General features: G+C 25.0%; 1 protein-coding gene across 2 annotated transcripts in view; it reads left to right on the forward strand.

Moving 5' to 3' along the window:
* Positions 1–15,489, forward strand: part of LOC100166514 (octopamine receptor) — a 60,237-nt gene that overhangs the window by 26,739 nt on the left and 18,009 nt on the right. The window contains exon 3 of one of the 2 annotated variants that reach the window (XM_029487368.1): positions 3,355–3,471. The exons of the other annotated variant lie outside the window; for it this stretch is intronic. The gene's annotated coding sequence lies outside the window, so the exon portion shown is untranslated. The remainder of the gene's footprint in view (positions 1–3,354; positions 3,472–15,489) is intronic. 2 annotated transcript variants of the gene reach the window in all.

Genomic DNA, 15,489 nt, shown 5'->3' on the forward strand with positions numbered 1-15,489 from the left:
TCCTCTTAAAAGATTAATAAAAAAAAAAAAAATTTCTTTATATTGCTACAATGTTCAATGCCATAGTCATGGACATTCTTTGTAGAAAATTATTTTTTTTTATCAATACACTTAAGTATTTAACCGTTATAGTTATTAAACATATTATTATATGTAGGTACCTATCTATGTACTATGTATTCGTATAAACTGACATAGTTTATTATCTCTGATGACAAAAATAAGTCATTATTGTATTATACTTTGGTGCTATGATTTATAATAAATACCTATCGTGTAGAATATTGTTAAATTCTGATTGAAAATGAAAATTAACTATCTATTTTTTTATCTAAAGCAATGCCCTTGATAAATATGTTCAATCAGTTGATTTTAACTGAAACATGATAACATTAACTAGCTACTATTTAATTTATATTTCACAATTACGTTGGTGTGGTTTAATTACAACGGTACAAATCAAATAAAATAAATAGGTATTAAATATTATGCAAAATCATTCACATTTTAGCTTTATTAGGATATGTCCTGACATTATAGTCTCCTCGAATTTGCATAGATTTATAAGCTTAAAGCAAATAATTTTGTCCACAGTTTGAATTTCTATTTCTTCAAAAATCAGTTATGAATATGGCTAGTTTGCTTATTACTTATTAGTTCAAACGAAAGAGTAAATGTGTGAATATCATTATAACATGACATTTTTATAGTATACGTTGGTGTATATTTTAGCAAAAATGTAGTGATTGAAATAACAATATATTTGGTACTAGGCATTTATATTCTGTACGATATGATATTGTTTTCATTTAAATTAATTTATTAAAAACCCATTGAATAATAGAAACGTATTCATGGAATACGTGTTAGTTATTAAAATCTATTTATTGTCTTCATCATACCATATTCTACTAACATATTTTATCATATCTTCAAGATGATATTGTAGTATTAGTAGTATTACACTACTATATTTTTGACATGACGTGTAGAAATAATTTAGTTATTAACATAAGATCGATAACAATAATAACGCGCAATTTAACATCTTTCATCGAGTTGTTAAATGTTTTGATTTAATTCGTAATAATATTGTTATAATAATTATAATATTTATTTATATTCATCATCAAAAACGGAGGGTCTTGATTTTTAAATCTTATGAATAAAGTATTATTTTCGAAAATATCTTGAATTGTTTATGACGTGGTAAATAAATCAAACGCGTTGCGCATTTATTTATATATTTTAAATATTTAAGAGTTAGATATATAAAGAGTAACTAAGAAACATTATTCATAATATTACCTTTATTACTTTGAACATTAAACGCGATAAATATTGAGTATAAACTGTATTATAATAATTTACCATTACAAATAAATAGAAAATTGATTGAAATAATTTATAAAACAAACTACATCTGACATGTTGTACAAGATTTGTCCCGACTTTGTCAAGAAAAAAATAACATTATTGTACAGGTAGATAACTTTTATTCTCCGTTTGTTTTTTTTCCTAAAAAATATTATTATGTTGATATCCGTCGAACGGCGCGGTGTGTATGCAATTTCGGTATATCACCATGTGAATGGATTTCGAACAGTATCCCCTCGGCCTGGCGTCGAAAAACAAATATTTTAATACATTATTAAGATGGGAATATTATTTGTTACGATGACAATAATACGTGCCAACCAACCGTGAGGACACGCGTGACTACTGTTTATTAAACAAATAATACCGATCGACGTCGAATACGCGAATTTCGAATGGCGTGACAGTGGGGTGACTGTTACGTATTTATTCGGTTTTGCCACAGTGAAGTTTTCATGGTAATGAATCTATTATGCCACTGTTATGGATGCGGTTCTTTTGTTACCCTTTAAGAAAGTACCTACGTCATATTTTCGACATTAGACAAATCGTAATTAAAAAAAAAAAAATAAATAAATTATAAAACCGAATAAAAAATAGGCGAATTCAGTTAATTCTATTTTGTTTTCTTTACTCGCCCAACAAAATAAAATAACTATTTTTTTATATAATATGAATGATAACTTTTTTTTTTCTTTTATTAACTACATTTTTTTACGTATATGTTCAAGTGGTGTGAAAAATATGTCACCTCACAAAAAAATACTATCAGAACTGCCTCAGATATCTTTATACCTACTTATAGATCTTAAGTAGATAAAAAAGACTTCTATAGGTCTATTGCCAATTTAAAAAAAAAAATGAGTTACACCATTCGTTCTATAGTAGAACGTATTTTGATAGACACGAACGAAATTGGATCTACGCTAAAATATAAGCTTACTACACTTAAAAAAAAAAAAAAAAATCCGTATAAAAAAGAAATCAATAAGACGGGCTAAACACGTTCAACTATGTTAGTATATTTTAGGTATTTTATGTGAAGGAAAAAAAATTAGTGGTATGTGTGTTCGATATCTTGTCGATGAAAATAGATGGCAGATCAAATATAATATATTGTAATTTATATGTTATAGGTGCAAAATTCAAACTGAATAATATTCAAATATTTGTATTAAATATAATTTGTGTAATAAAATTATGATTTGGTATTTTTAAATATCCATTACACATTTTACACGTGGAACTAGAGCTCAGTGGGTCACTGCAAATTTAAATCGTATAATTTCATTGATTATCAAATCATTTACAATTCCGATTTTCATAATATAACACTGTGTACTAGGATTTTAATTGAACAAACAATTTGGGGATATGACATACACTTCTAAAATGATTCACTTAAATTATGTTGTGTTCAATTTAGAAGGACCCGTGAACATATAATGTAATATTTTATCACTATACAACGTATATATATATTAATTATTTAGTTCGTTATACCTATGTATTTTGATTTAATTACTGATTAGGTGCCTACTGAATATTATGTGATGCGAAATATTAGGTAAACACATTTTATTTTTTGTGAAATGTTCATGATGAAAGTGGGGAAAAAATATATGATATATATAAAAATTAAAATCTCTATATCACTTTTAAAAATTTCATATTTTGTAGCGAAAATCAAGTTAAATATAAAAAAATGTCTCTGATGTGTATTATTGAAAAATAAGTTTGTATTGTGTTTGCTAATTAATAGACGCAAAAAAAATATATATTATATACGTGTAATCAAGATTTTTGGCTTTATTACATTTAATTTCATATACATATAGAGATAGACACCATTTTACATGATGGCGTTATTTAACAAATAACGCCAGCATCTGCGTATGCTTGTGACGAATTCAAATTTATTTTACAGACTTATTTATAATACAAATTATATATATATATTCAATTATATTTTTACAGGGATTGTTGCAATTCAAGGAGTCGTGTCGTAATAACAATTTAGTGGAAATGTTTGTTATGAGAAGTAATTTACCACAAATCCTCTAGCATCTCGGTCAAGTACTTTCAGTTCCGTCAGTATGTAATGCTACTATGCTAGTAGTATACTATTATAATATTATCGATTTAAAAAAATAATATATTGATATAACATCGTTTCTAAATAATATATTTAGTGGTTTGATCTCCCGAAATAGTAGGTAATATAATATTATGTTAAAATGTATAAGAATTGTTACATAAAACTAGCTGTATGTACCTGTGTTCTTTTATTACCATCGGAAACAATGATCAATTTATAATATAATGGATATAGCAAGTCATTAAAAAAATATAAAGAAAAAAGTTCAAAGAACTTTTAAAGTCAAGTCTTACAGGTATCTCTAAGAACCATCACTGGAATTTCCGTCATAAACGGAGTGGTTTTTTTATTCTATACTCTATAACCACAATTACATTATATACGCACATTGCCTTTTATAAAATATTATACATTTATACACTGATATAATTTTACCTCTTTATGCAACTGACTCAATTCATTTAGTTGGCAATGGTATATAGTTATGTGTATACAAAATCTGTTTAAACATATTATACACTATTACAATTTATAATTTAAAATATTCAATAAAATATTCATGTTAATACGTCATTATTTTTATATTTGACCAAAATACATTTTAATATTGGACTTCAATATTAAATAATATACGACAGTATAACAGAATAAATTATTGATAGGTTGTCATGTAGTTTGATTTGAGAAAAAAAAATAAGAAATTAAATTTAAACAATATAAAACTGCCGCTTTCCGTAGTAATAACGATACATTATTTAACAACAAACGTTGTGCACAAAACACTAGTAATGACACACTTGTACTAAACTAAATGGCATAAATGTTGATAAAAACTTCATAAACAATATTGTTTATGGTATTGCATACTATTAGTAGAAAAATAAAATCATCGGCATACATAATATACAAAGGGATTTTTTAAGGATGTTCACTCCATTTTAATATTTAATAAAAATATGAATATATTCAAAATATGGTTTTTGTAATTATTAAGTGTAGTTAAAGATGACATTATTGAATACTTGGATTTTTTTTTTTATTGATGGTAAGCTTGGAAACTATGGCCATTAGCTGTTTGTAGAGAAGGAGTAGGGGGAGTACGATTGGATTGAAATACATGTGTGAATTAGATTTTTACAACCATTTAAGGAGTATCCTGATGGGATACCAATATTGGATTTATTGAATAATGATTTTTCTAAACATTTTGACGTATTGTAATCGACATTTTGACTTAGACTTTGTTTGTTTTTTACAAAGTCACAATAAAGATAAAAATATAAAAAACGTTACGTATTTTAAATTTTTCATTGGGCGAATAATACTAATTAATCGAATTCTCCGACATGTATGCGATGATTAAAGAAATCTGAACAACTAATTAAAGATAATTATCGAAATTTTTTTTTCAAAATATCATCTTATATAATTATATGATGTTTGAATGAAAAAATTTAAATAATTGGGATGCTTGAGCAAATTTCACCTATGCCATAAACATAACATTACGTTTAGTTAGGACACTACTTTTTATGAAATTAGGATCATTAAGTCCATACAAATGATTTGTTTGCATCCCTCCCTACTAATTATTAATAATCATAGTTAAAATGAATAACCTCTATAACATAATAATATACATTAATTAAATTTAAGATAGTTAAATATTTTTAGACCTTTATTTTCAATATGTATTTATTTGTTTATTTAAAAACTCATTCAATATTAAATGTATACACATTCTGGTTTTACTCATTTCATGTTTCAGTACAAAATACTAGTTTTTGCATAACATTCTTTGATAAGATATTTTATGAATTGTGACCAGATTTTTTTTATTGAGGTCTCTTAATGAATAGGTTAGGTTTTACAACACAGGTATTTAAATAATATTATGCTTATTCCATATAAAGACAGAATCCTACCAATGATATTATATTTTAAGATTAAAATGTATTTTTGTTCTTCAGCCTCAATATCTCACATATTGTGATAGTTTATCAACAGATAAGGTTCAGTTGATAAAAATGCTCATAAGTTGTATTCCAAATACTCATCTTAAACATTAATAACTTAATAGTATTTGCTGGAGATTAAAATTTCCGAAAAAAAAAGGAATAAACCCGGGTTTTTTTCGGATGGGATACCAATATTGGATTTATTGAATAATGATTTTTCTGAACAATTTGACGTATTGTAATCGAAATTTTGACAAAAAATTTCTGAGTTATTCTTCTTTATAACACTAAGTATAATATGCTAAAATAATATTACTTACTTTTGTTTTGAAAATTATTGGGTGCAATATTAATCCGTAAGCATTTTGCAATTTTTTAATATAAAATAATTGTATGAGTATTATATTTGACTAAGTAGGTATTATTATAAATTATTTTATTTTGAGTACTTAACTATAATAATTACCTAACTCGTAAACATTCATAAAGTACGTCATAGACTAGGTATTATGTTATTGAAGTAGAATATCCCCTCAAAAATGTTCCATTACGATTTTGATTATAATACGTTAAAATATTTTTAAAATGTTATCCAGTATTGAAAATGCAAACATAAACTACCATTGAAAATTTCTTGTATATACGGTCATTTTTTTTAGAGTTACACCAAAAACCAAAATCGATGTAGTGGAAAACCGATTTTGCGTAAAAATTCCCGTTTTCTCTTAATTTATAATGGTTTTTCCCAGTTCTTTTGAAAACTATTGGGAATTTTAAATTTTGACCTCCTGAATGCACCAACTAGATTCAATTTCCATCGAACAAAATACTGTTGAAGAAAACCAGGGCATGGCAGATACCTACGGGTGCCCATTAAAAAATCTGTCAAATTAAAACATACGTGTTTAAACTTACAGTACCCTCCCCCATAGTAAAAACCACCCAATGGTCTAAATTTTCACGGGTTAATTAATAAAAAAAATAACGAAAATATAATTGTTTGATAAGTTTCAGTAAGTTAATACGAACCAATGTAACCTATGTTAACAATATGAACTTCTTTAGCGCTGTAATTTCTATATCATTTTTTGTTTGCTTCTATAATAGTCAACCAAAATATGGCAAATTTATATTTAATAAAATAATAAATTTTATTTATGGGCATAGTCTATGATATTATAATAAAAACAAATTTTTGAAGAATTAAATTGCTTGTAAAGACGTTAATTCATATTAAATCATTACAACAAATATTTATAAAATGTGGTTGTTAAATTCATCTATTTTTTTATAGCTTGAAAAATTAAAATTGAAATAATACCTAGGTACCTATTTTATAACTTTTATAACATCACTCGTGTCTACCATAAGCACTCCCGTACAATGTTTAATAATTAATAATGTATATCTGCTAATAAATGAAGTTACGCATAGAATAGATGGTATCTAATTAGATTATAACGCCCACTAAGATACTGTGTTTGATTTCAGTAAAAGCTATGTGATCACAAGTCGTGCATACTACATGATATCTATGGTAATAATAATTATTATACTGGTTGTATGATGTTACCATCATATTATAATATAATATGTTAAATCTACGTTGACATAATATATTTTAGAAAAACCAATAAATACGTCCCCAGCGGTAAAACATCATTGGAATAATTAAAATAATTTAATGAATAATTAAGTTTCAAATATTTTTGTCATAATATTATAGTAGATACGAACAAATGTTTATGAAAGTATACAGTATTATTTGTAATAGTGAATATAAACCAATATAATATTATTGTTAAAATATTTAGCTTAAAAGAAAATATATTTATAAAAGAAAAAACCCTATGATTCAATTAGGTTAGGGTTCTAGGTTTCTAGATGTATATACTTGAATAAAGCAAATACTTAGCTAAGAAATTAATTGTATAAATTGAAAATCAAAAATACACGCTTTTTATATATTATCAAAAACACAAAATAATTTACGTACATGGTACGTTCATAATACACAAAAATACTTCAAGATTTTTTTTTTTTAAACTTGCTTTTATACACAAATAAAATAAACTAAACATAATTTTGTGGTATGGATATTTTTTAAAGTTAAAACAAACAATTCATTTCTAAAAACCTCAATCTAGAGTACGGTTATGCAGTACACACTATATATTATTCCATATATAAATATAAATCGTTATATCTAATGTTTATAAATAAATAATTGTATTTAAACATATTTTCTACATAATAAATTCCTAGCATTCTAATCAAATAAAAATAGCTATTATTTAAATGTCTATTTAATAGTGCTATAAAAACGGTTGGAAAATGATCATTACACAATACATTAGATTATATGTAAATAATATTATATAAAAGTAAGTCATAGTTTATATTATCATTGTAAAACTTGTCTAGGTATTTAATACAAAATTATGGCATAATATAATTAATATATTACATTTAAATTAATGTTAACTTAGTTTTTTATGTTTTTGTTAACAATCTTGTTAGATAATGTGACTTTATAAATAAGAATTACTGAAATCTTAACTAAATTAAACGCAGTTAAAAAAACATAACATGCAGTTATCTTTAAAAGGAAATATCGTTTTGTCATCTATACCATACCAATTCAATTATAAATGGAATAGATTTGATAGCAATTGTTGATTAAATTAACTATTGGACTAATTGAAAATCATTGTATGTATTTCACTTATGATTTAATTCACCAAATAAATATTATATGAAATAACGAATTGAAATACAATTAATTTTATTTGAATGTGTTTATTTAAATTAAAACCATATTTTACTATATTATATTGTTACGGAATTCAAATGTTACAGACTTATTAGTTATTAAACCAATTATTTAATATTAGTCTCCAATTGTAATTTAAATATTAAAATATATATATAATTTATTTTTATAAAAATTACGATTTAGTAATTTAAATGTTGTAATTGTATCCAATTGCGTAAAGAAGTAATACGTCCAAGTTATAGAGCTTCTAGTTCTAGTCTAAGTCATAGGCACCAAATCGAGTGAACACGGAACTCCGATACTATATAATCTATTCACGAGCCTCAAAAAAATATTATTTGTATAATATTGTACCTATTCAAAAAGTTATACAATTTATTTATACTGAGTTGAATTATGGTATATAAGGTTATTGTACATTTATAATTACATGTAAAAAATATTTAAGCATGATCTATAAAAAAAATTTATTTTTAGATTCTGAGCGGAGAGATGAATGTATTGATTTTACAACGATGTGTGCTTTTTTTAGTTTTTTATTTATTAATTTTTTAATTTTTTAATTTTTTAATTCATTTTTGTCTGTCATCACCATTTAGGGCAGTAACACTACTTCGATTTTCGTCAATAATATCTTGTACGGTGGGAGAGTGAATCTAGTTGGTGCATTCGGAAGGTCAAAATTTAAAATTTTCAATTGTTTTTAAAAATGCAGGGAAAAACAAAACAACAATTAAAGAAAAACGGTAATTTTTACACAAAATTGGTTTTTGACAAGATTGATTTTTTTATTGGTGTAACTCTACCCAATTAGTTTCAACAAGATCCACTTTCCTACCGACTAGCAATTTCAAACTTTTCATGGTTGTTGTGGATAAATACGTCATTTTTGATCTACATTTTACATTTTACATATTTCCTAGAAGTGAAATTATAATAGTATTATGAATTTAAATTATGATAAATAAAGATTGTTGATTTATCATAATTATTGTTTTAGTGGTGTTTTATAATTTTTGTTATTAAAAAATGCATTTATGGTCTATACAAAAGTAGGTATAATATGAAAATAAGATGAAGAAGAGGTGACTTTATTTTTGAGGTGACAGTTTAAAATTAGTTTAAACCAGCAGACAATCAGTATTTCTACCCAACTAGGGTTTTTTGTTTTATTTAATCACTTTAGGAGGTCCCTGGGATATTGTCTCTCGAAGAGTTTTTCAGGAAAATATATGGAGCAAAAAAATTAAGATAAAATTAATTTAGATTACATTTTTAATGCTTATTTATTTTGTTTTAAGATCTTTTCGCTGATATATTTTACCAATGAAATGTATACATATGTATTAGCGAAAATCGTATAAATTATTGTTATATATTAGATAACAAACATGAATTTTCTCAAACAACATTTGTCATGCGCAAAAACAGTGTATTTGAAGGATTCTAATTTTTAGAAAATTTATTCATGAAATAAAACAATATAAACTTTATAATACTAAAATTAGATTTTGAGTTTTTTAAGTCTTGGTAATTCAACAACACACAATGAAAACGTCTTGTAAATATTAAAACATAAAATATGTTTCTTAGCGTTTTCAAGGTTAAACTTATAGCAATTTAAAATATTTTAGTAAATTAACTTATAATGTACAAATACCTAAAAAAACTAATTTACTTTTTATCGTGGTATTTTTTATTTTGTAGCTTTTAGGTGGTTATAGCAACATATTAATTTTGTCAGGCATAATGTAAAAGTACAATGCAATAGTCTTTTGAAAATAAATTATTACCAATAATTTAAGTATTGGATTTTTATAAAAAAAAATATTAAAAATGGTATTTCAACTGGCACAGATATTATATTATAAAATACATCGTTATATAATCAATATTATTACAATATATTATATTATAATCAATAGGTCTAGCACAAAATGTCAATAATTATTAACGGGAGATTATAATGACATTAGGCTTCTGTCTATATAACGATTCCATCGTGGCTGGGCCAATATAAAAGGAGAGTAACCCTTTTAAAACAAACTGCCGAAGCAATATCTAACGGATGGATGCAATTAAGGAATGTTACTTTCAACAAAAGGTCATGTGTACATCACAATGTGCATGTTTTTTCAAATAAAATACTATGCATATTATACAATTCACACTCATGATAATGCCCCAGAACTACTGTAAGTCGTTTACGGTCATTTCCGATTCGACAGTTTTTTTTCGGTCATTGAAAGATCGGTGAAAGATAAACTTTTCTTCTAAACTTAATATAATATATTATATACGTTGAGAAATATATAATACGTCTCACTTACAAAGGTTCTCTAGTACAAAAGTGCCTCATTGTTGTGAGATTAATAATTTATAAAATATCTAAACTAGAAATCGGCGTACCAATAATAAAAAATTAAAAAAGTTACAGACATTTTAGGGCCATTTTATTATTTATCATAGCACGCATAGAACTGAGTTTGGATGGCATAATACGAAAAAACTATAAGTTTACCATAAGATTGTAAATTTTAAAAAATACATTTAGCATTTTTTTAAGTGTCTATTAATATAATATTATAATAATTACAGGATTGGTTCACATGATATGTACCTAATTAATATTTTGTTCCCATATAGTATTAAAATGAGCTCTTATTCAAAACTAAGTTACTATGGACAATGGTATACTATATTGAATATTGTTGCATAATATAAGATGTTTTTATTTTGTATAATTCCATATTTACGGTTTCGAGTTGTTATTGATCTAATAATATAGGCTGAAATATAAAATTTATAAAATCGAAAATAATGTACCTGCGTATGATTTAAAACGCTGTTTTAAACACTATTTTAAACCTACCATAAGTTATTATTATTAGTTATGATTAATATTAAAATCACAGAATAGATGAAATCATCTATTCTGTGTTAAAATTAAAAAGATAACCAACATTTTCAACTGACATGTACCTAACATTCAAACGGAAATTAACATTTCCACAAGTTTCAAATTTTTTCACGATTAGCATTTTTGTTCAGAACCCGTGATCAAACTGTTAATGGTTTCGAAGTAATGTTCCTGTGACTAAATGGTTCACGTTCGTGTTTTAAAATCACAGAGCTACTAGAAATATTTTTTTATCGTGGTTCCGCACAACACAAATCTTTTATTTAGAAAAAGGGTTTTAAGCGAAAATAATATGTTCGTAAAAAAAATATGCACGTGTATATTATATAAGTTATGTGGAAAAAAACCATTATTTCGAATGATACTATACTAATTCAGTTAAACGTCATTGCAGTAGGTACATGACAGAAAATTGCGATACTATAATGAGTTACATGAGTTTTGCGAAAACCAGTGTTTAACATGAATTTGTTAATACTTTCGAGTATGATGATACTGCTACGTGAATGTGTTCCAATAATGACTATATTTTATGATTTAAGTTGTATTTATTTTTTTTTTAAGTTACCTTTTTTTACGATTATTTGTTTATGTTAAATTGTTGTGTTGTTATTTTAATCTTAAAGATATATTTTATCTTTTATTTGCTAGATAAACAAAAATACACATTTTATTATTATTATTATTATTTTTATTATTTTTATCTCATATTTAAAACGTTGATGTCCATAACGACTCAAGTCATCATCTCGTAATATTCTGAGTTATTGTCGTTAATAACATAGATACAACATTCCCGAGCTGTCCATGATGCCGTCGAAGACCTTTTAGTAGCTACCTATTTAATATACTACGTAGTCATCTAAACGTGTTTTTCGTTATAACGGTTTAATCTCTTTAAATCACCTGTATAAATGCATAACTCATAACTCGTATCTGGTAACTACCAAAAAAAAAAAAAAAAAACAATAATATTATCTTTTCAATTTTTGTTATACATACTTTTAATGTATATAAGTTATATTATAACCTACCTAGTTTATTATTATTTTTATTAACCTTATTTCAAGTGAACAGTACCCGCTTATCACATAATTCATATTATACTAAACTAATAAGTCATACAAGTATAATTTCAAATTTAAAACTATTTCGACACCAATAATTTGTATTAACCCGCATATCGTTTCTAAATGTAAATTCAACAATTAAAAATGATAATACTACATTTATTTAAAGAACACAATTATACGAGCAATATAAATTAAATATAATAAATTTCAAATCCATACTAGATAGTATCCTACTAAGTAAGTATTAGAAAGAAAATGTTATGAACAATTTTCAATTTTTAATTAAAGCGATGATATTTTCATCATTAGAAATTAATTTAGATGAATCAAAATCTATTACACTATTATATGTTTGAGTCTAGTCATATTAATACATTTATGGTCTTTGCAAAGATTAGAGTTAAATTATAAGTGAAATGAAATGAAATAAAACCCAGAGAAATGTGTACCTATTGATTTTTAATATACAATGTTCTTCACTATAATAATATCAATCCCATTACACTTGGATGTTAGTAAATACAAATTATCGATTATAAAGAGTACCTAGTGTGATATCTGGATGTTGATATAAAGCAAAACCGATTTGAACTATTTATAATTTAAACTTCGTTGGTTTTGTACAAAGTCACAATAAAAATAAAAATATAAAAAACGTTACGTATTTTAAATTTTTCTTTGGGCGAATAATACTAATTAATCGAATTCTCCAACATGTATGTGATGATTAAAGAAATCTGAACAACTAATTAAAGATAATTATCGACATTTTTTTTCCAAATCATCTTATTTAATTATATGATGTTTGAATGAAACAATTTAAATAATTGGGTTGCTTGAGTAAATTTCACCTATGTCATAAACATAACATTACGTTTAGTTAGGACACTACTTTTTTATGAAATTAGGATCATTACGTCCATACAAATGATTTGTTTGCATACCTCCCTACTAATTATTAATAATCACAGTTAAAATGAATAACCTCTAAAACATAATAATATACATTAATTAAATTTAAGATAGTTGAATATTTTTAGACCTTTATTTTCAATATGTATATTTTATTTGTTTATTTAAAAACCGATTCAATATTAAATGCATACACATTCTGGTTTTACTAATTTCATGACTCAGTACAAAATACTAATTTTTGCATAATATTCTTTGATAAGATATTTTATGAATTTTGACCAGATTTTTTTTATTGAGGTCTCTTAATGAATAGGTTAGGTTTTAAAACACAGGTATTTAAATAATATTATGCTTATTCCATATAAATACAGAATCTCCTACCAATGATATTATATTTTAAGATTAAAAAGTATTTTTGTTCTTCAGTGTCAATATCTCACATATTATTTTAATAGTTTATCAACAGATAAGGTTCAGTTGATAAAAATGCTCATAAGTTTTATTCCAAATACCCATCTTAAACATTAATAACTTAATAGTATTTGGTACATTTACTACAACGATTTTTTCGTACATATTCTCTAGTATAAATTTGTAATGATTGAGAAATCATTGTATTCATTAGTTTCGATAAAATAAAATATATAAATAATATGAAATAATATATCACAGAACATGATATATATCTGATAAAGTAACTGTTTATTTACTGTACATAGGAAAATGCGATTTTATCAGTATCGATAAATTCAAAATTCAGTTCTACGTTTATTTTAAAGGGATGCGATAAAATTCCCAAAACAAATACAATTGTACGTAGAAAATCACTAAACGTGAATGCAAAACGTACGAAATAAATAATTGCTTGAGCTACAACATGATGTTTCTATACTTATAGGTAAGACGTATAATACATTTATACATTATTCACTGAACCAGAAATGTAAACACGGATAAGATATTTTTTTTTTCTAAATTAATATTAACAACCTTCGTGGGGTAGCAAAAAAGTTCAACAGTTTTAAGAAACTCACAGATCCATATATTTGAGACAGTGCAATAAAGTTAAGTAGGTTCTTCAATTAAACGAATCGTCGTATAGGTATAGGTAATTTTATATACCAGATAATCATTACCGATTTCCGAGAACATTGCGAAAAATCGGAAAAAGTGTCGGGTAATAATATTGTTTTGTGAGGCACTGCTTTTTTGGATATAGACGGCATATTATTGTTTTACTTAGGGTAAATTGAATTTGTGTCAGCCACCAATTACTATGGTAATGAATTAATTTTTTTAAAATGAAAAAATAAATGAAAATAATTAACTCAAACGCTATACTTATCTAATATTATTATTATATGTGTGCAATTAAGTTACGTACAGAGCACAAGATAAACGCGATGATTATCCATATTACGGTAATGGTGTAGGTGTGGGTGTGAAATTATAATATGGTCGGGTTCGTGTCATTCGATACTCTTCGTAAAATTGATGGGTGGTGGGTACCACCGAAGCACCGTAAACTCGCGCGGGTGTACACGATAATTGATTTCCTGAATACAATGAACTTGGATAATTTAACATTTATTTTCATTTTTTTTTTCAAAAGATTTCGCTAGGACTTGTTAAAATATTGGCCACTTCGTTTTATCTGACGGTGTTTTTACACCCCATTTAAATAAAACGCAATATAAAGATATATTTATTTAATATTTTATCTACTGTTATGGCTATATTATGGTCAGTGGTTATGAAGTACCTATTATTGATGACTTTTTACTCTTTAGACGAATACATTTGGATATAATAAAATATTTAACGAATCTGGTAAATCAGATTATAATATGACATATTATCTAATTGTATTGTTAAAATTTCAAATATCATCACTACTATCATCTTTTATAGTACTGTGGTCAATGTTATATAATATTATAACCATTAAGAACTGAAATATATAAAGTATAGTATATAAGTTACAATCAGTTTATTATAAATAATATTATTTATACAATTTATAATTTTAATTGACATAGGTGCAGTTTTATTTAATACTCAGTTTTAAGTTGCGTCACTATATGCTTTCATCAGGCAATATACACAAAAATGATTATTTCTGTCACGAACAGTGACTTAAAACAAAATGTTTTCAAACATTTGTTAATAAATTATTTACATCATCTACCAAGCATATTTAAAAATAATGTAATTTAACATATTTCTATCAAAACAGCATAACAATTGAATAAAAATTTGGTTTGTATCGTCTTTATAAAATCTTAAATAGCTAATTACCAACAGTTATGTTTTTAGAGTTGTGTCACTATTATTTCAGTTGTAGTACGATATAGTCATATAGACTAATAGAT

Source organism: Acyrthosiphon pisum, chromosome A1 (assembly GCF_005508785.2).
Source record: "Acyrthosiphon pisum isolate AL4f chromosome A1, pea_aphid_22Mar2018_4r6ur, whole genome shotgun sequence".
Classification (NCBI taxonomy): Eukaryota; Metazoa; Arthropoda; class Insecta; order Hemiptera; family Aphididae; genus Acyrthosiphon; species Acyrthosiphon pisum.